Raw genomic sequence first — 26236 nt, forward strand, 5'->3', positions numbered from 1 at the left:
GCAAGAAGAATCGGATTTTTTGCCCAGGAAATTTTGTACTTTGCACGGTCATTTCATCACATCCTTTTTTGCAGCTTTCTCCAGAGGATGCTCTTCCCTTGGGATTGCACATGGTTTGCTTAAATTTCACCAGCACGTGACCACAGGGCACAGAAGGACTTGCAGGAATGTTCCTAACTCCCTTTGAAAGGCAAGCTGTTCTTTCAGCCTCTTGCAGAATCGCTCTGACAGCAGACACAGCAATCAGGCTGCAGAGGTAATTGCATTTGTAATGTGAAAGACAGAGCAGCCTCTACAATCCTCATCCTCAGCAGGCTCTGTGGGGACTCAAAGTAGTCCAAAAAAAGAACAACAAAAACCCAAACCAACAGACCCAACCATCACTTCTGACATTTGTATTTGGTCTGGGCAAAACATTAGGAAACAACATACTCAAGGGGATGAGATGATCTCATACAGCTGACTTTAAAGCAACATGCTCCCGTGGAAATTCATTTCTGTGCCTATTCCAGAGCACTGGCTGCTGCCTGGATCTCCCCTGCCCCCCCAGCCCAGCCCAGCTTAGTCAGCAAGTTCCAGTTCAACTTCTATTTATTTTGTGCCTGTACCTGAGTTAGCTCCATTCCTCAGCAACCAGCTCTTTGTCAGAGGAAAGGCTTCCAGGATGCTGCCAGCAACTCATTGTCCATTTCCTGAGGAGAACTGCTTGCTTTTAAGTAGTTTGCCTGAAATCTTGACTATTCCAGTACAGCTAAGGCTTCCTGTGTTGGTTGGCTTTCCTGGGATGGAGTTCCAGCCACCCACATGCAGTGTCTGCATTTAGTTCTGAGTCTGGAGAACAAATCTCTGCCGTAAGGTTTCGCCATCACCGCATTGTTGCTCCTCTGACATTGCAATAATGTGTGACCATCCTCTATGTGGCAACTGATTTACAAGCAGTAGCTCCTCACTCTTTATTGCTGTTGGATTTTGAGGGGTGTTGGATGTAGCAGTGTTGAAGAAGTCACATTTGGAGCCTGGTGGCTTGGATTAGGGATGCTCCTGCCATGGCACATCCTCCCTGCTCCTCCCTCCAGTGCAGATCAGACCTTTATGATGTTCACAGCTTCTGACCAGTGGAAGGATCTTGGCATCCCAGGTGGAGATGAGCTTGTTTGCATCCAGGTTCCTCAAGGTTTTCCTCTGGTAAAGCTTTGGCATTCCCCATTTGGCTGGCTGGAACTCCAGGCTGGTTTTGTTCCTCTCTGTCATCAGAGGTGTGGTGTGGACCTCCCCAACAGAACATTGCTCATTCAATCCCATTTTTTCAAAAAGAATAGAACAGATTATCTTTTCAGGGCCTGACTCTTGCTGGTTTTTCAGGAGCAGGTGCCAGCAGCTGGTGTGGCCATGAATGAAGTGATACAGGAGGAGCTTATCCAGAACAGACTGTAACTTCCTCTCTGACGGATTTACCCTCCCTGAGAGCTTTCCATTTTCATTAAATCCACCAGTAGCCATGAAGCCTGAAAAAGCCATGAACTCCCACCTCCAGCAGACTGGCTGGTGTTGGTGTTGTTTGGGTTTTTAACTGGGCAGAATGAGTCAGCCTGTCCTCAGAAAGCACAGGACTATCAGCACCGCTTGGCCACCAGTTTCCTGTTGCTCCCTTTTGTTTCTCTCTTTTTCCTTTCATTGAAGCTTTTAGGGCCTGGCTGCACATTTAGGAGAGTGTCTGGATGTTTCCTACTACTGGGACTACTGTGTGTGTCTTCTCTGCTTATTTTTTTTGAAAGGAGGACCAGAAAGATGCAGAGATCAAGACCTTGTCCAAACCTCAACTTCTGGAATCATAATTCTAGCTGCTGGCCTTAGGGAGCTGTCAGGTCCTCAAATAAATCTTTATAAATCAGCATTTACACTGTAAAAATCCAGACAACTTGATTGCAGAGTTGCTTAAAGCAGAACAGAATAAAAAAGCATATTAACTGTTTTGGGGTAAAGATTTAATTGTAGGTTAGGTCACAGATGACTATGAATTTATGGCAAACTCGTATCAGATTCTTGTGTTTGGGATATGACCTGGTGTCCCAGACCATGCTTTGCACTCATATTTTTTATTGTTCATCCCTTTTTCCTAAAGAGACAGCACAGGGGTGTGCAGGAATGCCAGAGCAGAGCATTGTGCTGGGGTGCTGAAGGCACATCTTGTTCTTGTGGGAATATCTGCATGGAAACCTTTGGTGCTTTTGGGGATGGGAACCATCCTGACTGAAGCTGGAGCAGATGGGATGTGCAGCCTGAACCAGCCTGTCTCGTTTATGCTTTATTAATTAGACATGTTATCAGAGTCATCTGTGTTTTCTTTCCTTTTCTCCTTTCCAAACCTGTTCTGCTGCTTCGCTGCCCGCAGAGCTCTGATCAGGAGCTCAGTTTGAATCCCTGGGAGCTGCATGGCAGCACTTGTTCATTGTGCTCTGTGTTAGCACAGTGAAAACTTCAGGGAGAGGACTCAGAGGAGTTTTGTGAGCTCTGGGTATCACAATTTTAGGAGTTGATGGTACTGTCCTGGTAGCACATCTTCCCCCCGTGTACTGTCAGTGTTTGTAAGAATTTCCACCACGTGTGTTAATCACATCACAGAATGGTTTGAGTTGGAAGGGACCTTAAAAATTAATTTGTTCCAAACCCTGCCATGGGCAGGGAGACCTTCCACTAGCCCAGCCTGGCCTTGGACACTTCCAGGGATCCAGGAGCAGCCACAGCAAATCTGGGCAAGCTGTGCTGCTGCTTCTGCAGGACACTAAAAACCTGACACAGATCAGGAAGGTGACTGGATAAACTCATGGAAGAAAAGTATAAAGATCCCTGGGTGGAAACAGTCTGTGCTGAAGGCTGGGAAATGTTCTGGGAGAAAATGGTACAGACTGGTGTGGGTCTGACCTTGCTTCCTAGACCTGCTGCTGATTGCTGGTGGAGGTTTTGAATTAAGCAGATCTCTCTGCTGTGACAGTGTCAGGCTGTCCCTGTGCACACCCAGTTTTAAGATTTTACTGAAAGAGAGAAAAGCCTTTTCAAGTGCTGGAGTGGGAGCCAGGAGTGGGGATTTTCTCAGATTTCCCTTTAGCTCCCAGCAGGTTCACATCTGAATCCTCAGTGTCAGTGCCCTTTATCTCTATGTAAGGTGAAATGGGTCATAAAACCCTTTGAGTGAACCCCTTACAGTCTCAAGCTGCTCCAGTGGGGGTTCAGGTTGGTCATTAGGAGGAAATTCTTGGTAAGAAAAGTGATAATACACTGGACTAGGGAGGTGATGGAGTCCCCATCCTTGAGGAAAGGCTGGAAGTGGCACTCAGTGCTCTGCTCTGGTTGACAGTGTGGTGATGGGTCACAGATTGGACTCATCATCCTGGAGCTGCTTTAGAAGCTGGGTGATTCTGTGAGATGGGGAAACAGGAGCTGGACTCAGTGATCCCTGGGTGGGTCCCTTTGAGCTCAGGGTGTTCTGTGGTTCTCTGAAACCCCATAAAGCCAACCTGAGTATCCCTTCTGACACCTGGGTGTGTTTTACAGCCACCATTTGGCGAGGTGAAGGGAAGATCTGTGGATTTGCTTTGTCTGATGCCCTTGCAAGGAACATTCCCACTCGCTGAAGGAGCAGCAGGATCATCCCTGTGTGCACACAGCAAGGAAATGACTTTTAATGATGAGCTGGCTTGGATACTGCCCAGACCCCTTCTCTTAGAGCAGGACAAGATGATGACCATGTCCAGGCTCCTCCCTGGCACACACACTCAGAATTTGTTATCCTTGAAGCCCTTTTCCTCTGTGTGCAGGCACAGTGTCTGCCTTGCTAATAGGATCCTTAATTGGGTCCCTGGGTGCTGGGATATTTCCTGCTGCTCCATCCTCTTCCAGCTCCACCTGTGGAACTTCCCTGCTGCTGATGAAGATGTGATGCTGAGGTTAAATCCCAGATAAAGCTTTGGGATTGCTGGCAGCCTGGGGGGAGCTTGCTGGAGGTGTTTTTAATTGCTTTGTGTTTATCGAGCTGCCTGTAAACACAGCAGGAGGTTTGCTGCTCTTCCAGAGCCTGGGAGCCAAAGGTGTATCGATCCCAGGGAGCTGTGGGATGCTGGTGGAGAGCTCAGCTGGGCTGTTTCCAGAATTTCTCTGTGTCCTGCGCTTCCTGCTCAGCTCATGTCAAGCTGTAACAATTTTATAACCCAACTTTGTCAGCGGATTCCTCCCCAAAACAAGGAGCCCTGTTGCTAGGAGTGGGGAAAAAAAAAAAAACCTCAGGAATACTCATCTTCAGAGGTCCAACACTGCAGATAACATTGAGTCACTGCTGAAAGCCTCAAAGCAAAACAGATGTGCAGTTTCTAGTGACTAAGTGAGTATTAAAGGTAGCAGATGAGCAAAGTTCTAACTGAGCTATTTAATTTGTGGTTGGCAGCTGAGACAAAGCGTGAGCAAACAAGGTGCAATGCAGAAATGATCTCTCTCCTGTCTTACACATGCTGGTGTGTTTTCATAAAACCTTTTTTGTTCCATTTTTCCCCATTTTTAAAATATGTCTTTCCAGCTTGACTCATTCTCTCTGTAGCTGTAACCTTTAGTTCTGGGTGGGAAGGCAATTATTTTGTGAGACATGACACTGGTGGCAGGGTGAGTGGGCTCCTGTTGCTGTCTCTGTCATCTGGTTGTTTGACAGGTCACTTCTCCAGGAGTGGTTTGTGTCTCTGAAGTTGGGGATAATTACAAGTGTTCTCAAAAATTAGGGAACTGGACTTAATGGCGCATCTGCTCAGCGTGACTTTTGAATTCATGAATGAGTAGAAAACTTGGAATGTGGCTGTCATGCAGCTGTTAGCCTTCCAGCAAGAGACAATTTTTGATGACTGTATTCTTTAAAAAATAAATTAGGCTGAGGGCTGTGATCCCAGGATTTTGGGCTCGTTGGGCAGCCAGCACTGGGAGCTCCTTGAGCTGCTGCTGGTGGAGGTGCTGGGTTCCCATTGCTTTGATCCCTGTGAGAAACCTGCAGCACTGTGTGGAACAGAGGGGTTGAATCCCTCCCTGCCACTCAAACCTGAGAGGTGATGACATAAAAGGGAAGGAATTGTGTCCTGCTCCCTCTTCTCAGCAGCAGGAGTGCTTGTGGATTCCTCAGGTGCAATGTAAAACACATGAGAAAGAGGGCCCTGAGCAGAGCTTCCCTCCTTGGTAAGTCCATGAATCAGCTCACTCTGTACTTTTTGGAGGAATGACTCTCATTTTGGCTGCTCAGCACCACAGGAAGGACAGAAAAGACTTTGGGTTGTTCTCCCTGGGGTGTGGGAAGTGGATTTGTACTGCTAAGCCCACGTGGGAGCTGAAGCCAAGGCTCCATCCCGCCAGTCCTGCAGGATTTAGGGGTTTTTTGGCAAGTTCTAGATGGTTTCTATTAAGAAAAAGGCTTTTTGGATCTGTTCTGAGGGTGCCTCCCTTTGGAGGCTTTCTCAGGAGCCCATGTGCTGAGCACTTAATCTTCCACCCCACTTAAGGGAAGAGGAGCAGACACCAAACCCTGTTGGCACCTTATTTCACTTAATTCTCCCATTTAATTGTTCTTCCTTCGGCTTTTAAGAGACTATCTGCCAAAATCAAGAAGCTAAAAATTAAAGTAATTATTGTGGTGATGGAAGCAATCAGAGAGGCCACCAGGCTCCTGCTCTGTGTGCTGTGGAGGAAGCAGCAGACTGGGATTGAGCTCATCTCCTGGGACATACTGAGCTCCAAGAGTTAATTCTGTTCCTGACTTCTCTGTCCATGAGTAATCCATTTGTGCTGGGAGGAAATGGCAAGTTCTTGCAGCGAGGACAGGCTTCACTGCTGGAGAAAATGATGCCTATTTATCATATGATGCTCTCTGTGCCTTTTTTTATTTGTCCTTCATCTGAACTAAGCTCTTTGCTGATGAGCTTCCCTGTCTGACAGCAGATTCTGTAGCAGCCTACAAGTGTTTTCCTTCCCTGCATTTGCTGTTTCCTCACACAGCCCCAGGCACCAGCTGGGAAGGAGCTGGACAGGACAGGACCTGTGGGTCCTGCTGGGCATCAAATCCACCCTGAGGCAGCAGTGTGCCCAAAAAGGGACAGTGGGAGACAAAATTCCAGCAGATGCAGGAAGGGTGCAGAGAGCACAGAGCCAGGGACAGGACACACACTGAGCACAGGAGGGTCCCTCTGAACATCCCTTTGGGGGCTGGGGGTCACCAGGTGCTGACACAGGGATGTTGTGGAGTCTCCATCTTTGGGGATATTCAGCATTTATCTGTTTACAGTGATGGGCTCTGAGTGACCCTGCTGAACAGACAATCTCCAGAAGTTTCTCCTCACCTGTGCACTCTGTGGTTCTGAGATAAAGTCCTCAGGAGATGCTGAGCCCTCTGCAGGGCTGTGACCTGTGCACAAATGCAGCTCACATTTGGCATCAGGCAGCACTGTGTGATCACATCTCCTGAGCTGTAAGAATGTAAAATGGCTTAATGATTCTTTCCCCTGCTGTTTTGGATTTATTTCTGTCTTTATGCTATGTGTTTTCTGTGCTTGCTTCCTCCTTTCACCTTCCCAGCTGTCTCCTCAGAGAAACTTCAGTGACTCTTATTGTTCTGCTTGTTTTCATTCTCCTTCTTGGGTAAATGTTTTTATTGGGTTTTTTTTTTTTTAAAGTGTGGTTTCCTAAAACTCTGCAAAATTCTCTTTCCCTGCTGCATTTTAAAGTATTAGTTGCAAACAAAAGGGCAAGGAGCCTTAATTCAGGTGCATGTCTTCCTTTATCTGCTTTTCTTTTAAAAAGTGACTAAAGCCACTGATAAATAATGCTAATTTTTGCTGCCATCTGTGAATGCAGGACCAAGCTGTTTCAGAGCAGCATTTTTAGTGCTTTATGTGCTTGGAGGGGGGGAAGGAAAAAGGCTCTTTGCTTTAGCAGCAATAACCTATCTCCCACAAGTTGTAGTCTGTGCTCCCATCTACCACCAAAACCCAAAGCAAACAAAGATTCGTGCAGAGACAGGAAACCTTTTGGGTGTAATTGCTGGGAGGTCTTTGCTTTCAGGATTTTTGGGTCTTTGCTTTCAGGATTTTTGGGTCTTTGCTTTCAGGATTTTTGGGTCTTTGCTTTCAGGATTTTTGGATTCACCCAGCAAGGCTGTGGTTCACTGGGGTGGATTTATGATGAGCTCTCACTGGGCTTTAATTGGACGTTTTTGGCAGCTCTGGGAGTTTCAAACCCCCTCTGCAGGAGTGTCCTGGCCAGGCTGAGTGAAAATGTCCCAGGGAGGGAGGGAGGAAGGGGCTGGTGTGTGGAGGCACAGCTGAGCTACGCCCTGATGACAGCCCTGCCTCCAGGCTCCTTTATTTTGGCCTCAAGCCTTAGTTTACATAATCCTGCCCTGGTCCCTCTTCTTCTGCATGGATCAGCCCTAGAAGACCCTCCAGTTTGACCAGATCAAATGGGAAGCAGGTCCCTCCCATCATCTGAGCCAAGGAGTGCTGGTGTTGGTGGAATCAGTGCCTGTGTCAGACCTCACCAGTGCCAGGGCTGATTTTGGGTCTCCTTTGGAGCCTGAAAAAAAAGAAGTCAAACCTTGAACATGGTCTGGAGAGCTGTGGTGGAACAGATCTGGCTCCTGGAGCCTGTGTGTTGAATAGGTGCAGCCTTACCTGGGGGAGGTCTCACCTGCAGAGTCCGTGTGGCTTTTTCTCGTGTGTTTATCTCTGGGTTGTGTGGGTCTCCCAAACCAGAACTGGACTGTGATTTAGGACCAGTCTCCCAAACCAGAACTGTGATTCAGGATCAATTTCCCAAACCAGAACTGTGGTTCAGGATCCATTTCCCAAACTAGAACTGTGATTTAGGATCAATTTCCCTAACCAGAACTGTAATTCAGGATCAGTTTCCCAAACCAGAATTGGGCTGTGATTTAGGTTCAGTTTCCCTAACCACAACTGTGGTTCAGGATCAATTTCCCAAAGCAGAACTGTGATTCAGGACCAGTCTCCCAAAATAGAACTGTGATTTAGGATCAGTTTCCCAAACCAGAACTGTAATTCAGGATCATTTTCCCTAACCAGAATTGGGCTGTGGTTCAGGATCCATTTCCCAAACCAGAACTGTAATTCAGGATCAGTTTCCCTAACCAGAATTGGGCTGTGATTTAGGACCAGTCTCCCAAACCAGATCTGTAATTCAGGATCCATTTCCCAAAGCAGAACTGTAATTCAGGATCAGTTTCCCTAACCAGAACTGGGCTGTGATTTAGGATCAGGTCTTTAGGGAAGCTTGTCACGGTGATGTGTAATAGCATAATAAAACCTAACTGCTTCACTTTAATGTGTCAAATGACTCATTCACAGTGTCATCTGGGAGAGATGAGGCTCTGTGAGATAAGTAAGACTTGCATGGAGAGGGGGAATATTGAGTAATAGACCCACAGCTATAATTGGAGGAGGAATAGATCTTCCATTTCAGATCTGAGGAAGTGGTTTATCTGCCCAGTCTGTAAGTGAATGAGTCTTCTCTCAACTTCCTCCACATATTCCCCACTTCCTCTGTGTAATATTCCTGTTATTTATAACTGCTGCATTGAATCCTAGAGGCACATGCTGCCTGCATCTCTGAATTACATAGAAGTTGAGGTCTAACAGGTTAGTGGATAGTCCTGACCTTCTGGGAGCAAAGAATTGATAGGAAGCAGGAAAAACATTTATGTTCCTATAACTAACCCCCTTTTCTCTATATTTATCATGTGTGAATATAGAGCAGCCCTGTCCATCTCTTCCCATCCCACAGGAAGCCAGGGAAGTGGCAGACAGACATACAAAGCATTATTATATTTGATCAGGCTTGGGAATGGGCTGGAGATAAAGCCCTTGGTGTTTGCTGGACCATTAAACATTTATTATCATCTCTCCAGCGTGCTGGTGGTGCTGTAAATAACAGCAGTGACAAAAGAGTGGGGTCAGCAGTTGCCTTTTGCACGGATGTTTGTAAATGCAGAAGCAGGTCCTGTGATTTTGAAGAGCTTGGTTGGGGGGAACATCTGCCCAGATGCTGTGGAGAAAAGGAGCAGATGAGCCAGCAGGCCAGAGCTGCTCTTTATCACAAGGAAATGCTGAAGTCTTAGGAAGTGGGAGAATTTAAACAACAATGAAAAAAAAAATATTAGGGCCAGAGTTGGGAGTTAATTTATCCCTGCCCTTCCTAACAAAAATACTTAATGCACTCAGATCGGAACAGCTTTTGGATCTGGATTTAATTAGCTGGAAGGAAGGTTCAGGCTTCTCTCCCCCAGCTCAGCCACGCTCCACAAGGCATTTCCATCATCAGATTTTTGTTTCCCTTTCTCCCCCTGCCCAGGTTTTGCAGGGAGAGGAGAAGTGTGACCGCAGGGCTGGGACTGAGCTGCAGCCCCTGGATGGATGATGGGGCTTTTGAAAGGGGGAATATGAAGGGATTATTCTATTGCTGAGAGCCACAGCCCAGTGATTCCTACTGCAGGCAATCCCTCTGAAGTCAATGAGATTGGAAAGCATGGAAATCAGTGTGGAATTCAGCGTTTTCCTGGAAAAGTGTGGGGGGATATTTGTTTTACTTGCATATAAATTACTCCTAATAAGGCTCCATAGACATGACTGATCCTTCTCATCACAGCTGTTGCTCCTTCCAGCCCCAGAGTCGTTTTTGCTGCCCTCTCATTTTAAAATAGAGTAATTTCATAATTATAAACTGCACCATTTTGACTAAAATTTTGGTCCAAACTGAAAGTGTGGCTTATAATCAGGTGTGGCTTATATATGGACAAAGAATGAAAAGTTGCTGTTTTAGTTTGGAGGACAGGTGTCTGCTGAGAAAGGCAGGAGCTTCTCTTTGAAATGGAGAATGTAAACCCCCTCCCTCCAAATTATTATAATTTTGAAATCAAGGGGCTCTCAGGCAAAGATATGGGAATTAGGAATAACAGTTCTTTACTAGGGAAATTAAAATAGAAATACAGCACTACAAAGAACAAACCCCAAACCCTGACACAGTCAGAGTACAACCTGACACCCGTCAGGCAGGGTGTTGGCAGCAGTCCCATTCCATGGTGGCTGCATCCTCCTGCAGTGACAGATGTGGCTCAGCTGGAGCAGTGCTCCTGTACAAGGTGCAGTTTCCCTCCGGAGCTCCAGTGGGGATGTGGAGAAATCCGGTTTTCCTCTGGAGTCCAGTGGAGAAAGGGGCTCCCTTAGTGTCCCAAACCCTCTGTTTTTATCTTGGTAAGAAATGTTGGGCTCTTCCCCCTGGCTGGAGCAACTCCCAATGGGATGCAGTAATTTTATCAGTGCCACAGTGGGACTCAATGGCCATGAGCAGAAAATGACTGGCTGGAGGAAGGATGGGTTGTGAAAAGATAAAGAACAATGCCCTGCCTGGTTTCAATGGATGCCCATTAGCAGAATATCTGCCATGGAGATCAGGATCACTGCCCCACCCTCAACAGATGGTGATAGAACAGATACCTTTTATCACACTCTGGATTGTAATGTGTGGTTTATAATCAGGTGTGGTTTATGTATGGACAAAGAATGAAAAGTTGTTGCACCCAGAAGTGCAGCTTATACTCAGTGCGGCTTATAATCGTGAAATTACTGAAAAAAAGCCTCCTGTGTGGGAATTGTCCGTGGTTGTGAAGCATTTCTGGGAATGACTCAGGCGGGAGCGAGTCCTCGCGCACTCGGGACCTGCGGTGTGAGCGGAGAAAGGAGCCAGGCTTGTTTTCACACTCCCTCATTTTGTGTCTGTGCCGTGTTTCTGTTCCACCATTCAGGCTGAGGGATAATTACAGGAGCCTGTTTAGCTGCAGAGCCGGATTGGGGATGCACATTGCCGTGAGCGGGCTGGGTGATTTGTTGGGGAATGCAAAGCGATGGAGTGGGTGTCCAGGGAGCACCAGCAGGGAGGAGATGCTCTCTGCTCCTTCCTCCATCCTAAAATAAATCCACAGAAACACAGAATGCTTTGGGTTGGAAGGGATCTTCAAGATAATTTCAAGTTCCAAGATGAGTGGCAGGGACACTTTACAATAAAACCAGGTTGATCCAATCCCCACCCAGCCTGGCCTTGGACACTTCCAGGGATGCTGGATCGGAGGATATTGGTTTTTTCAGGTTTGGCAGTCTCCATCACCTACACCTAGATGTTTAAGGGGTTGCTGGAGCTCTCAGGCATCAGTTCTGCTGCTGCCTGTGCTGTGGGTGGATGCTTTGGGTGCTCATTCTCAACCCTAATAAAGCATTAGAACAAAAAACACCAGCTTTTCTCTTGCTCCAGAATTTTGCCAGAATTTTGCCAGATATTCCCACAGTACAGGTGGTTTCAGCTGTTTCAGACTCACCTTACCTTAAAAAATGCACCTTGCCTGTTTGTGCCTTGTGCAGCACGTGGAAGATGTGGCCAGATTGAAAATGAGATCAAAACTGGAGGAGTCCTACAGAAAGTAGAGGAGCCAAACATGTACAACTGAGGAGAGAAGCAGGTCCTGTGGAGCTGGTTGCCAAGGGAATAATTCACTTGTCTCTCCCCCAGCCTGATGGAATATTGTTTTCCTCTCCTCCTTGCCAAAATACCCACAGCTCCAGAGGAGCCACTCACTCCTTCAGATGGTAACTGATACATTTCTAATTCCACCTTAGGGCTGTTTTCATGAGCTCAGGAGCCTTTGAAGGCACCTTCTGCTGTTCCAGGTCTCCAGAAGGGTTTGTGCTGTCCAGAGGTTTGTTCTGTCTTCCCACTGGTGCTGGCTGGTCTGATGAGTACCTGGCTCCTGCCCACAAAATTTCACTTTCCACTCCAAAAATAAGGGCATTTTAAAGGCAGCAGTCTAGATTTGGAGGTAAAATCAGAAAAGGAGATCTTTCCATCTTCAGGCCAAGTGATGTGTGTCCTTTGGTGTCCTCTCTGCAAAACAGAACAATTTAAGACTCATTTTTTTGTTGTTCATTAGCTGCTGGTGTATTAACACTGTGTAAACTTGGGTTATTCCCTGAAATATGAGCTGTTCAGTCTTCTCCTTGATCATCTCGACATCTTCTGCAAGCTGGTTTTCCTCCATCTGAGCTTGGAATACTTGGATAAACTTATTTTATATGGAGACTCCATTAGTAGCTGGGACAATCCCAGTCATCCCCAACAGAATCCAGGCATTTGGGGCAGAAAAAATCTATTTAATGTGGCTGATCCATGTGAAAGAGCTCACTGGGTGTTCCTCTCTTCCAGGGTGCCTCGAGAATAATCATCAGCCTTAACAAGGATTGACTGAGTGCTCCTCATCCTCCTGGTTTGCTGTTAATTGGGAAAAGCTTTGGCTGCCACGGTGGGGAGGTGAATGAACGTCCCTTTCAAGGTACAGTAGAGGCAGGGATGAGGTGTTTGGGGCTGGTGGAGCCTTTGAAGGTTCACGTCTCTCAATCCTGCATGGAGAAATCTGCACTCCCTCATTCCCTTGTTCAATCCCAATGAGCAGAGTCTCCTTAGACTGGGGATGTTGGCTTTGTTTTGGTGCAAACTTGGATAAATGCGGCATTTTCTCTTCATTTACTTGAAAGAATCTTTAATTTTTGAAATTTTTAGGGTGTCTCATGAGTTTGAGTATCAATATTTGCAATATTTTGAAGAGAATTTTTCTTTAGTTCCTTTTCTAGACAAACCATTATTAGACTAAAATATATTGGATTAGCTTAAACTGAAATCTATTCTTGCCTTGGTGCAGATGGGCACAGAATTCTTGCTTGAGTGATTTATAAAGGAGGAGGAAAGAAAAATCCCAGAGTCTTTGAGGAAAGGAGGAAGGTTCCAGAGTAAGAAGTGTTCCTCAGGACATTGGAATTAAAACCCAGCATCCATCAGGGAGTTTGTGGGAAGTTTTTCTGGTGGAAGTTCTTCCCGTGGTCTGACCTGTGGAAAAGCTTGAGGAATGCTTTTAAAAATGAAAAATAAAAACCCTACTGTCAATTTTCTCGCTGGGTGTTTTGAAGGACTCGTTCCAGCCCGAGTGGATTCAGTGCTGCTGGAGCAGCAAAGGGAGATGTGTGTGTGAGACCTGGGGATTTGGATAAACAAGGTCTTTTCCTAAAGCATTTCTTGTTGCTGTGGCTTTCACAGGTTCACCCTGTCTGGAGAAGTAGTTTGTATTTGTGGTTTGATATTTCCTTAAAGCCTCCACACAAGGTCCTGCCTGCTTCACAAACATTTATGGTTTCCTATAAAAATTCTTTGAACTCATTGCAAATCTGATTTGATACCTCAGTGCCAAACTGAAGCCAATCCTAACTTGTAGGGTTGACTAAATCCTTCCCTTGGAATCTGTGTGATATTTCAGATCTGTTTGTGTGTTCCTCTCTGTAGTTCACTGAATTTCATGGTGTGTTTTGCTACCTGTATTTTTAATTTGTTTTGTTTTTTTTCCTTTACTTTTTGATTTGGGAAAACTCCTGTTAAGGTCAACAGCCTGAATGAATCCCAGTAATTAGGGTTGTCCTGTGCAGGGCCAAGAATTGATCCTTGTGGGTCCCTTCCAACTCAGGGTATTCTATGATTATAATTATTCTATGATTATAATTATTCTATGATTATAATTTACTTAGAAGTGGCCAGCTGTCCTAGGAGAAAGACTTTGTCTTTGGTGCCTTTCTCCATAGCTGATCCCAGAAAAGGATGAAATTCACTGAGACAGAAGTCTCAGAAGCAATTAATGTGTGATGCTCAGCAGAAACATTAATAGACTAAACTCCATTTATTTTTAAGTTTTTGCTAGTATAAGGAAAGGATTTTTTAGAGAAGCAAGAGCTTCTGAGCTGTTTGGGGTTGGAATTTAGTGGCCAGCTGGGATCTTGAAGCTGCTGGGACTGGAGCCAGGTGAAGGAGTGGCCTTGGGCTCATCTCTGTGGCCACTGCTGTGACTGCCAGGTGAAATGGCCCCAACAAAATTTCTTGTGTGTTTGTTGAGTGGTTTGTCTTGCCCCATGTGGATGTGACTCTGTAACAGTCCCTCAGCATCTTCCTTTGAAAATTTGGATTAAAACAGCAGCTTCTTCATCAGAGTCCTTTTGGAATAAGACAAAAGGTGGGATTCTGGGTGGGATTCAGGGATGGAGCATCAGAGGTGTCCATCACACCCAGAGCTCTTCACTCCTGTGGGCTCTGCAAAGACATTCTGGGCTGAGGATATTTTCTCTCTCTAAAACAGGGGTTATGAAACAGCTGATGGGAGCTGGAAGGGCTTGTGCACCCATTTCTGCTTGTGTTTCATTATCCATCACTTCCTGATTGGTGTCACGGGGCCAGAGCATTCACATTCAGATTAGGTGGGGGAAGAGTGATGCATGGAGCCTACACAAAGCTGCCCACTCAGATTTCTGGGCTTTGTTTGCACGGGTCACATTCACTTGTCACAAGTTCCTGTCTTCTTTTTGTCAGCTATTTCAGCAATGTCACATTTATTCCAGCTCAGGCACAGCAGAGCAGGGAGCCTGTGTTTGCAGAGCACAGGTGAGAAGAACTTCTGAATTTACATCTGAAATGTTGATTATATCCTAAAAGGTTCTTCCTGTGTGATTGGAAATTTTAGGATCCTGGACATCCCAGCTCTGGTGGCACCTCTGAGTGCAGGTCATGGTGGTCTCAAACCAAAATTGGTTTAAAATGCATTGCTGGAGGAGGGGAAGGAGGGTGGGAGGTGGGGACAGACCCTCTACTAAACAGGTACTGTCTGTCCCAGAGGGTTTGAGTGGGAATTGTAGAATATTTGGTTGGAAAGGTTCCTTAAAGGCCATGTCAGGGACACCTTCCACTGTCCCAGGTTGATCCCAGCCCTGTCCAGCCTGGCCTTGGACACTTCCAGGGATGCAGGGGCAGCCACAGCAAATCTGGGCACCCTGTGCCAGGGCCTCACACTCTCATAGTTGTGAAATTCCTTCTAAAATATGGGTTCACCCAGTTTTCTCCATCATGATTATTTTCATGATCCCAGCAGTTTTACAGGAAGGATGGGGGGAAGCATTCCTGATGCCTTCCAAAAACCCAATATTCCAAAACCCAGAATGGGAATGGGAGCAGCATCATCTCCTCCAGCTCCTTAGACCACCAGCCCTGCCTTGGGCTCACAGAAATAGTTTGGTTTAGGAAAATCAAGGGCCTTGTTGAGAAATTGCTGGGATTTCTTTGGAAGTTGAGCTTTCAACACTTGCAGAGAAGCCACCCCTGCTCCCAGCAGCGGGTCGGAAGCTGGGTTTTTTGGGATTACTGCCAAGAAACATTTCTTGGAAGCCCTTCCATGTGTGAACAGCAGGACAGGAGGTCTGGGTTTGAACTCTGGATGGTAAAACCAGGGAGGTTTTGGCAGGGCTGTGTTCAGATGCATCATCCTTGGCTTTCTCCTTGGGGTGTACGGGCAAACCCCTGCCTGGGCTGGCTCAGGAACTTCATCTGACTTTGCAGCAAAGATGAATTTTCCACTAAATAGGAGAGTTTTTCAGATTGAAACAGCTCTCTAATTTTTTTTCTTGGATGCTTTCTTCAACCCAATCTGTATTTTTGAATAAAACAAGGCTGAACCTTCCCTGCAGGGGCAAGAATTTTCATAAAATCATGAAATGGCTTGGATGGCAAGGGGACCTTAGAGACCATCTGCTTCCAACACAGAGACATCCTCCACTAGAGCAGGCTGCTTCAAGCCCCATCCAGCCTGGGGATTCCCTGAAACCATCCCCTGATTTTATGATTCTTTGAAAATTATGAAGCTGTAGCCTGGAGCATCAATTCCTCCTTAACACAGGTCAAACTTTCCCTTTTTTTTTCCTCTAGAGATTCCCCATTGCTGTCTTTGAATCCTTTCTTTCTATTTTTTGGGGGAACTATAAAATTTATGTGGAGAAGGAAGGAAAATCTCTTTCTTAATACAAGGGCCAGGTCAGTATCTTTTTTTTTTTTTAATCCCTGTGAGAGCAATTTGTCAGAAAACCTTGTGGGAAGCACAGAGCTGGAGCCTAGTGGAGCCAGGCTGAGCTTGAACACTCCCTTGATTTGAGCTTCTATCACCAGAAGGAACAGAAATCTTTTTATCAGTGACTTTTACAGGATGAGAAGGAGAATTTCCCAAAGGATGGGCTTCATCACTTAAGTTTCATTCCCCAAGGAGGCCCTGAGAAAAGTAGATGCACTGGGAAGTTGGAAGCTGCAGACAAGTAGGTGCATGCACTGGTGTGCATTCTCACCTGTAGGAACACACAGAGCTTTCCCCAATTGCCCAGAACCTGAGAAAATGGAGATAAAATCAAAAAGGCAATTGCAGTTAATTACACTTCCAAGGCAGCTGGAGATTGGTTGGAATCCTGTGGGGTTTCTGAGGCCTCCCAGTGCAATTTCAGGTGCAGTGTGGGCAGGAGGGTTTGGTGTCTGTGGTTGGAGCTCAGAGTTGTGACTGTCACCTCTGGCTGTTGGGCTGCTGTCCTAGTTTGGAGGACAGGTGTGTGCTGAGAAAGGCAGGAGCTTCTCTTTGAAATGGAGAATGTAAACCCCCTCCCTCCAAATTATTATCATTTTGAAATCAAGGGGCTCTCAGGCAAAGATATGGGAATTAGGAATAACAGTTCTTTACTAGGGAAATTAAAATAGAAATACAGCACTACAAAGAACAAACCCCAAACCCTGACACAGTCAGAGTACAGCCTGACACCCGTCAGGCAGGGTGTTGGCAGCAGTCCCATTCCATGGTGGCTGCATCCTCCTGCAGTGACAGATGTGGCTCAGCTGGAGCAGTGCTCCTGTACAAGGTGCAGTTTCCCTCCGGAGCTCCAGTGGGGATGTGGAGAAATCCGGTTTTCCTCTGGAGTCCAGTGGAGAAAGGGGCTCCCTTAGTGTCCCAAAACCTCTGTTTTTATCTTGGTAAGAAATGTTGGGCTCTTCCCCCTGTCTGGAGCAGCTCCCAATGGGATGCAGTAATTTTATCAGTGCCACAGTGGGACTCAATGGCCATGAGCAGAAAATGACTGGCTGGAGGAAGGATGGGTTGTGAAAAGATAAAGAACAATGCCCTGCCTGGTTTCAATGGATGGCCCATTAGCAGAATATCTCCCATGGAGATCAGGATCACTGCCCCACCCTCAACAGATGGTGACAGAACAGATACCTTTGATCACACTCTGTAATGTAACGTGCAGTTTATAATCGTGAAATTACTGTAGTTGGGGAGGAGGGGGAATTGAGTGGAGAGACCTTGAGACTTTTAAAGCAAATTCTGCAGTGTAAATTTACTTCTTAGTTAATCCATGTCTGATTTTTAGGATGTTGCCAACTCAGTTGAGGTCATGGTATTACCAAAGCCTCGAGTGTGATGCTGGGCAGTCACTTCCTCTGATTTAACCCCAATTTTATGTAGGATGACTTCATCCCCCTTCTCTCAGAGGCACGTGCTGCCTCTTTCACATTCACAGATTTACCAGCAGCACCTCACACATCTCAAACTCTTTGTGAATCCCTTCAGAGCCCCGGGAGGATCTGATGCATCACGTTGCAAAGTGTGAAATCGAAGATTTCAGCCCCACTTTGATGCTTTGGCTCTGTGAGCAGCAGAACTAATGTGGCTCAGCATACTAATGAGGGAGGGATTTATTGCTCTGGGTCTGCCTGGTGTTGAGCTTCACCCTTGAAAAATTCCTGGGAGGATGGTCTTCCTTTTGGGAGGGACCTTGGCAAACAGCTGGCAGGGGGAAAAGCCCAGCTTTCAAGGAAATAGCCCCAAAATTAAATCCTCCAAGTAGTTTATAAAAAACAGGAAGGAAGGAGGAGGGATTGAAGTGGAAATTGTTGTTTTCCATGGACAGAAAGTGAGGATGAAACTAAGGAGACACAGGTCACCACAAGGATAAAATTAAAATGCCAGCAGCTTTCAGCATCACTGGGAGCATCAAAAATGTTGTTTTCATTTTGGAGAAACCCTTCTCCAGCACTGTCTGTCTGGGACACTGACATCTGTTCATTTTAATTGGAAAGGAACCAAAATGAGTGAAATTGCTGCTTTTAACCTTGCTGGGCTTGGTAGAAAAGCACTTAGAACTAAAAGGTGGTGGCACCTGGAAATACTGACTGGAAAAGGCTTTGTTGAGATAAAACCTCTTTATGAAGACAGGACTTCAAAATTCTGTGTGTTTGTTACATCTGTTGGGGTTTGCTGGGAGAGAGGGATCCTTTACATCCTCAGATTTGTCATCTGGGCAGTTTAAATTCTCTAGAAAGGGGTGGTGAGAATTTGGCTTGCAAGGATGGCTTCCACCAGGAGGGGAGGATGCCATGGGCTGAGGGCTTGTGCACCAGGGTGTGCTGGTTTTGGGGAATTTGAGAGATTTCCCTGAAAGCTGGCCAGGCTGGAGACCCAGACCTCTGGATGATGTGCAGTGTAATAGGTGAGATAATGAAAAATCACAGAATCATCTCCAGGATCGTTGAGTGCAACCTGTGAGCCATTCCCACCTTGGCACCCAGAGTGGGGACTCCAGACCTACAATGCTTAACAACCATTTCCATGAAGAAATTCCTTAAAATGAGATGTTCTCCTGAATATCTGTGCTCTTGGCTCCAAAAACCAGGAGGATTTTGGTTTAGCAACAAAATGTGCATCAAAAATCACACACACACAAATTCTGCTTGATTTGCTTGTCTTCTCCACATCCAGCTTTTATATCCTTGGGATGATCTTGATTTATTTCCACCAAGAAAATTAAATTCTTTCTAAACCACTCAGCCCACCTTGACATTGTTGCTTGGCGAACCCAAAGAATTTTAGGATTAGAAATTCCAGCAAACCAAGAGTGTTGGAAACCCAACTTCCAACTGCAAATCCTGCAGGAGCACAATGCACTACAATTATAGCAGCTTTCCTGGGCCAGGAAACAAACCCAGCCACGGCTGTATTCCTGTGTGTGATATTTCTGACACACAATGTTATCTGGGGGATTGTTAGGTCGCCTTTTATGTGGCACAGGGAGGGTGGGGCGGAGGTTAATTGGTCATGTTAATGGTTTTTCATGTTCCTAATTTAGGCTCTCAGTGCTGTCCTTGGGTTTCAGAGGGAGTGACGAGAATTTATTTGTTCTATTGTGGTGCTGTCACATTTGTGGTGTGGAGAGATGGCTCCAGATCACCAAAAAAACTCATTCAGTCAAGTCCTGGGGTTTTTTCCTGCTTATACCATGTTGGAAAGTCCTGAGAATCCTAATGGATGGACTTGCTATGAAAGGACACCTGTCTGTACAGACCTACACCCAGCTGGCTGAATTCATTCACTGGGAATTTGTTCAAACCCAAAATGTCTTTAATTCACCCCAAACGTGTCTCTTTGGACATGTGTTCTGGAAATGCAGTGGAAACTAGTGCAGAGTTCATGGCTTTGTGGTTGCAGGGCTTTTTTCCTTCATAGAATTACAGAATTAAATAATTGTTTGGGTTGGAAAATGCCTTTAAAATCATTGAATCCAGCACTGCCAAGGCCACCACTGCCCCATGTCCCCAAGTGCCACATCCACAGAGCTTTTAAATCCCCCCAGAGTGGTGAATCCATCACTGCCCTGGGAATGATTGGACAACCCTGGACAACCCTTTCCATGGAGAAATTTTCCCTCATAACCAATTTAAACCTCTCCTGGTGAAACTTGAGGTCATTTCCTCTTGTCCTCAAAATATGTAAAAGCCCCAGAAACTGAAACCCCAAACCACTGCAACACCCAAACCCTCAGCTTGTTTTGTTTAGTGACCATTTCTAAAATACTTCTGCTCCCCAAAGCTATGGAAATAGGCACCTAATGCATTGGGTGAGGGGTACAGCTCAATGAAAATTGAAAAAGGATTGGCTTTTGGTTTTTATTCTTTGGTGAGCAGCAGAATCAGCAAGGAAGCTAAAATGTTGGTCTTCAGCTTCCTAATGGCTTGAAATGCATTTTTCTGCATGAATTTAAAGTTAAAAAGTGTCCCAGGCCAGGTTGGACAGGGTTTGGAGCAGCCTGGGATGTGGGAGGTGTCCCTGCCCATGGCAGGGTTTGGGACCAGATGATCTTTAAGGTCCCTTCCCACCCAAACCACTCTGTGATTCACAAAAGGTATTAAATACCTGTCTCATTTTCTAGAAGCTGAAATCTCACAGGGTGGTTACAGAAGAAACACACTCAATGATTCTGCCAAGGATCAAACTTCCTTTTTATTTATGATGTGCTCCTCTCACAAATAAAAAGCTTATTTGCTAAAGCCCATTTGCTTTTCTCCAGCCAGACCAACAAGGCTGCACTCAGGAAGCACCAGAGGGATGGCTTCATTTTATAAAAATAAAATGAAAAAAACACTTCTGAGAGAGCTCTTCATGTCATACTTCCTCCATTCAGGGCTCCAAGTCTTTCACAAAACTGAGCAGAATCCCATGAGGCCACAGCCATCCCAGGGTGGTGGATTGAATGACTTAAGTATCTTTTTCTGGTCTGATTTGTGACTGTGGCTTTAATTTATTGCCTCCTCTGTAAACCACAGATATGTTTGTTATTTGCAATTACATGGCAAAAAAAAAAAAAAAAGAGCTTTATTTGGATTTTTAAGTCATTCTTGTTCTTTGCAGTGGCATTTGTTGCAGTGAAATCCTTTTATGAGGCTTGTGGGGAGAGTTGGGTTGAAATAGCTTTTTAAAAGGGACACATGACAGCAGCTCAAGGAAGGGAGAGATCAGGAAAATTCCTTCTTGGGAAGGGTGGTCCAGCCCTGGGGATGTGGCACTGCTGGGGGAGCAGTGGACTCAATGACCTCAGAGGGCTTTTCCAACCTTAATGCTTCTCTGATTCTCATAAAAATGAAGTTTTATCCCTTTGTGGGGCCAGGGTAGTGCAGCATTCACCCAGGTGGATTTTGTACATGGAATATTTAGAATTTTTTACTTTTTTTTTACTCCTACACTTACAGGAGTTGAATTTCAGTTTCAAAAAATTGTCCCCATGATGAGCATCTCATGCTTTGATGTTTATGGTCACCATATTCACATACCTTGAGTCACCAACATTGTCACTTAACACGCCTTTAAAATGTTCATACAAAAATGCCCATGTGTGTAATAGTTTCTTTTTTTTGCCTGACTGAATCTGAAAATTTTGCATTTTTAGAGCAGGGAGAAACTTGTGGGTCAGATCCAGGGATTAGTGGTAAAATATTTTTTGGGGGAAAAAAAATTAGTTTTCATATTGGTTTCAAATCCATCAATCCTTTTAAAAAGCAGAAAGAGAGGATGTCCAGATTTGCTGTGGCTATCCCTAAAAGTGTCCAAGGCCAGGCTGGACAGGGCTTGGAGAACCTGGGATAATGGGAGGTGTGGAAGGTGGCACTGGATGAGCTTTAAGTTCCTTCCCACTGAAATATTCTGAGATTCTCATGGAATTCTCTTCTTAAGGACACAATTACCACCCACACTGTTCAGCAGTGCTGATTTGGGGAGGCTCTGCTGTCTGGCTTCCAGTCTGTTGTGAAAAGGCATCTCATCCACAATGTGGTAAGAGTTGTAGGCCCAGTGCATGGAGCAGCCAGGCGTGAAAAAAATCAGATTGCTTATAAATATTTTACTATATTTTTAAAAACGTTGCCCAGTAATTGCTTTCCTACCATTACCTTCTGCCTGCATGAAAATAACATATGCCAGCATCAACCCCAGTGGCAATGGGGAAGGATTGAGTGGGAGAAAATGAGGTTATCTCTTGATCAGTATTTTATCAGCTCAATAATAATATTTTGATTAGGAGAAGCAGTGCAGTGTCCCTCAAAGAGGAGCAGGCTTCTTGTGATTTCTGTGTCACCAGAGTTGTTTGGGGAGGGTTGAATCCCACAGGGCTTAAAAACACCAAACCACTAAGACCAAAGGATCATCTTCTAACAACTCTGTCATCTGCTTTAAACCCTTTGCATTTCTCCAGCCTGGGAGGGAACTGGAGCTGTTCCCTGAGTGGGGCTGCTGCCTCTGGATTGCTCTGGATATCTTGGGTGTAGGAGAGGAGAGTTGTGAGCAGGGGAAAATCAGAGGGCTTTGAGTCCAGGGGTTCTCAATCAGCACCTCAGGCACAGCTGCTCCTCTTTCCATCTGTCCTGGGCACGAGGTGGCTCCAGCTGGAGAATCACAGAATGGATTGGATGGGAAAGAACCTTTAAAACTCATCCAGTTCCATCCCCTGTCAAGGTCAGGAACACTTCTACTAGCCCAGGTTACTCTAACATCAGCCAACCTGTCCTTGGACACTTCCAGGGATCCAGGGGCAGCCACAGCAAATCTGGGAATTCCATCCCAGCTCCTCCCCACCCTCCCAGGAACAATTCCTCCCCAAAATCCCATCCAGCCCTGCCCTCTGGCAGTGAAGCCATTCCCTGTGTCCTGTCCCTCCATCCCTTGTCCCCTGTCCCTCTCCAGCTCTCCTGGAGCCCCTTCAGGCTCTGGAAGGTCTCTGAGCTCTCCCTGGAGCCTTCCCTTCTCCAGGTGAGCACCCCCAGCTCTCCTAGCCCTGGAGAATCTCCTGGACTCCTCTGGAGCTGCTTTAACAGATCTGTGCCTTTCTCCTCTGGGGATCCCAGAAAATGCCACTGATCAGTGCCTTGGCACAGCCCTGCAGTTGTTGGCTTTGGGATCTGGCTGGAGCTGCTGAGCTCAGCCCAGGCTCCCTTTTTCCTGGGAAATGAGGAATAACCCAAGTGCTTGCCAGGAGTCCTGCAGGTGCACAGGGTGGGCAGTGAGAGCTGCAGGGTCCCTGGGCACACTCTCACACCCCCTGCCTGCTGAGATCCCTCCCTTCTGGTGCTGAGAGCCTTCATCTCCATCTCCATCCCTTGGCTCAGGAGCCAGTGGTACCTGATGGACATGGCACTGTGCCACCAGCCTCAGCAGTGACCTCAGTAAAGCCTCTCTCCCTGCTCCTGCTGCTGGAAATGCAGGATAAAAGGCACTGGCTCATAAAAAGGAAGGTCTGAAGGTGATGCTTGCACGTAGCTCTCTTTGTTGTAGGTGTCTGTACTCCCGCCATCCTTCTCATCCTCAGAAATCTGAAAGTTCTGTTCAGCACAGGACTGCAGAGCACAGGGCTCGTGGCAGTGTGCAGTTAATCACCAGGCTGCATCCAAAGGAAAAGAGAAACCCTTTGCTCATAAAAAAGGGTGGAGAAGGGATCAAGGTTTTGCATAAATCAAGAGATCTTTGCAGCAGCACAGTTCCATTGCTGGGAAAATTCATGGGGACCTCAAAGATCAGGGGAACAGGAGTGCTGAGCACCATGAGGTTGTATTTTAAAAGCCCCACAGTTCATCTCTTTATTTTGGATGTTAGAGAAAATTGTGTGGGCAGAAGCAGAGGTAGAGTCTCTGCACTTGTATCAGGGAAGCTGCTGATGGGTTTCACCAAATATTTTCATGGTGAATTGAGGCGGTGAAGGAGATAAATGATAGAGCTCTCCAAAACGCCTGGAGGTTCCTTGTGAAGGGTGGCAAACTGGATTTGTGGGCTTTGAGGGCGCAGACATGGGGGAGTTATCAGAAAGACAAAGAGATAAATCCAGGATTACTGCCAGGATGTTTGCTGATAATAAATTTACCCGTGAGATGTGCGACAGCCGCTGGAAAAACCGTGAGTGCCCGTGCTGGGCACGGTGCAAATATCCAGGGATCAGCTAAAAAAACCCCAAATCCTCAGTGCTTAAAACAAGTTTTGCAGGGAGAAGAGGTGGAGATGCCAAAACTGGGAGGAGCTTTGCTAGCCAGCGTTGAAAAGCCATTTCCTGAGTGGGAGGCTGGAAGGATGGATCCTGTAGGTTGGAGAAAAATGGGAGCGCTGCCTTTCCTATTGCCCCCCGCATTCCCTTTTTTGCTGGGCCATATTTATTATTTCACATGGGTTATAACTTCCTTGTCAGCACACGGGGGTGTGGGAGGGGGAAGGAAATGACACTTGCTTTCTTTGCAGGACTTTGGGAAGAGCTGCAGAGCAAAGGTTGGCTCCAAGGGCTCGGCAGAGCTCACGCTTCCGAGCGAATTCCTGCAGGTACCTCGGGTGAAGTAACCTGAAACCTGGCATTTGGGGTGTGGCAGAGGAAGATTGCAACCTGTCCAGTTTTGCCTTGGAACATAACACACTGTGGAAAAAAACTGGGTTTTTTTATCGCTTTTTTTTGTCTTTTAGGCTTTTAACGGCTCGGCGGTTTTGGGGCGCTCCGCAGCCGAAGGTGGCTGGGCTTTGTTTGCCTCCAGAGCCCTGTTTCCCTTCACACAGTCACAATCAGGCAGGAAATGGGTTTCTTGTCCAGCCAGCCTGGTTTTCTCGACAGCAAAAAGCTGCCTGAGTCCTGCTGGGAAGCTCTCCAGCTCTGCTCACCCCCACGCTTCTCCGCGCAATTCCATCCAGCCCAAGCTCAGCCTCACCTGCACAATGCTCCTTGGAGTTTTTCTACTTTTTACCTCAAAACAACAAAATACCCAAGCAGCTTTGCCTGTTCCTTTATGTCATTGTACAAAATGTGGCTGTCACACCCACCAGCTTCCTTTTAGGTTTTACCCAGCTCTTGGCTCTGGGTGCCTTGAATAAAGGGATTTATGCCTGGACATGGCAGTGGCAGGCTTTTCTCCTGGCATGACCAGACTCTCAATGTGACATTCAGAGCTGTAAAACACTCCCTGACAATAGCTTGTGTTGTTCAAAGAGCAGCATAAATAATCGAGGGGGTTTTTCTTTCTCTTGGGTTTTTTTTGGTTTTTTTTTTTGTGAGAAGAATAACATCTCTCCAGGCTGGCTGGGGAGGCAAAGGGCAGGCACTGATGGAATGTGGAAAGGAAATTCAGGAAGAGGTGACATGGAAAAGGGGGGCTTGAGGTTTTTTTTTAGAAGGTTTTTAACATCATGATGTTTGTCTATCTCTCAAACAAGAGGAACTCTGTTCCTTTTTACACATTTTTATACAGAATAAAATCATTCCATGATCCAGGTTTCTGTGATTACAGGGACATTCTGGCTCTGCACAGCCTGAAAGGAGGGGAGGAAAGAGCCTCAGGTTGTGCAAAGGGAGGCTTAAATTGGATATTTCTTCATGGAAAGGGCTGTCCAGCCCTGGAATTGGTGGAGTCCCCATCCCTGTAGGCATTTAAAAGCTGTGTGGCACTTGGGGACATGATTTGCAGTGCTGGGAAATCAGTGCTCTTGGAGGGCTGCTCCAATCTTTTATTGTACCCAGGATTTTATCCATCCTGAAAACCTCCAGGGATGGAAATTGCTCACCCAGCTTGGCTGATCTCATGGTGGAAAAGCTTCTCCTTGCACCTTGAGCATCTCCATTCATCCTCTGCCCATCCCTCCTGTCCTCACAGCAGAGAGCCAGGCTCTCCCTTCTCCCCAGTGTCCTTGGAGATGCTGCAGAGCTGCTCCAGGTCCCTCTGCTCACCTGGTGCTGGTAGCAAAATAAACCCAAAGAGAAAAAGAGACAAATATTTGTGTTTGTGCACCTACCACATACCTCAAATTAAACTCAGAAAAGGAAATTTTTTTGAAGAAGTTACCACAAAGATGCATTAGCAATTCAGTGACATTTCCTCCTGGTTCATTAGCCCTTGCATCTGGTGACTTGCCTCTTCTGAAACTTTCATCAAAAAATATTTATTTTGTTATTTTGCTTCAGTCTTTCCATTCCTTGCTCATTGACCCCAGCATTATTGTGTCAATTAGGAGTCTTTTTAGTGCTGTGACCTCAATACAGGACAGAGCAACTGCTGACTTAATCCTATTCAATACAATTTTTATCTTCTTTCTTATAATTCTTTTTTTAAAAAATCAAGAATTTCACCACCAAACCAGCTTCTTTTTTGTTGATTTCTCTGATACTGTGAAAATAAAGCACTGAATAAATGTATTTTGTACCATGAACATGCAGAGGGAAAAGCTGCACAAAAGACATATTTTAGACATAATCTGATCTCAACCTCATCTATTAAAATTTGTAAAAAAAAAACTTAATAAGCTTATTTTCTTTTAAAATGTTTTTTAAAAATGAGCTTAAACTGGGAGAGGAAAAAAAAAAGAACCAACCCCATGCAGTAGTTGTGGCCATGCCCAGAGTCTGCCCAGCACGTGCCATGGGTATGAATGAGCCCTGGCAGTTTTGTCTCAGGGCTGGATTAAGCACAGTTG

General features: G+C 45.9%; 1 protein-coding gene across 3 annotated transcripts in view; it reads left to right on the forward strand.

Moving 5' to 3' along the window:
* PTPRA (protein tyrosine phosphatase receptor type A) overlaps positions 1-26236 on the forward strand; it is a 109881-nt gene that overhangs the window by 13200 nt on the left and 70445 nt on the right. For 2 of the 3 annotated variants that reach the window (XM_033060552.1, XM_033060550.1), the window contains exon 2: positions 12286-12412. The gene's annotated coding sequence lies outside the window, so the exon portion shown is untranslated. Of the gene's footprint in view, positions 1-12285; positions 12413-24050; positions 24104-26236 lie in introns of those variants that run through there. The other variant, XM_033060551.1, reaches the window with a different exon arrangement.

The sequence above is a fragment of the Catharus ustulatus genome, chromosome 5 (assembly GCF_009819885.2).
Source record: "Catharus ustulatus isolate bCatUst1 chromosome 5, bCatUst1.pri.v2, whole genome shotgun sequence".
In the NCBI taxonomy this organism is placed as follows: Eukaryota; Metazoa; Chordata; class Aves; order Passeriformes; family Turdidae; genus Catharus; species Catharus ustulatus.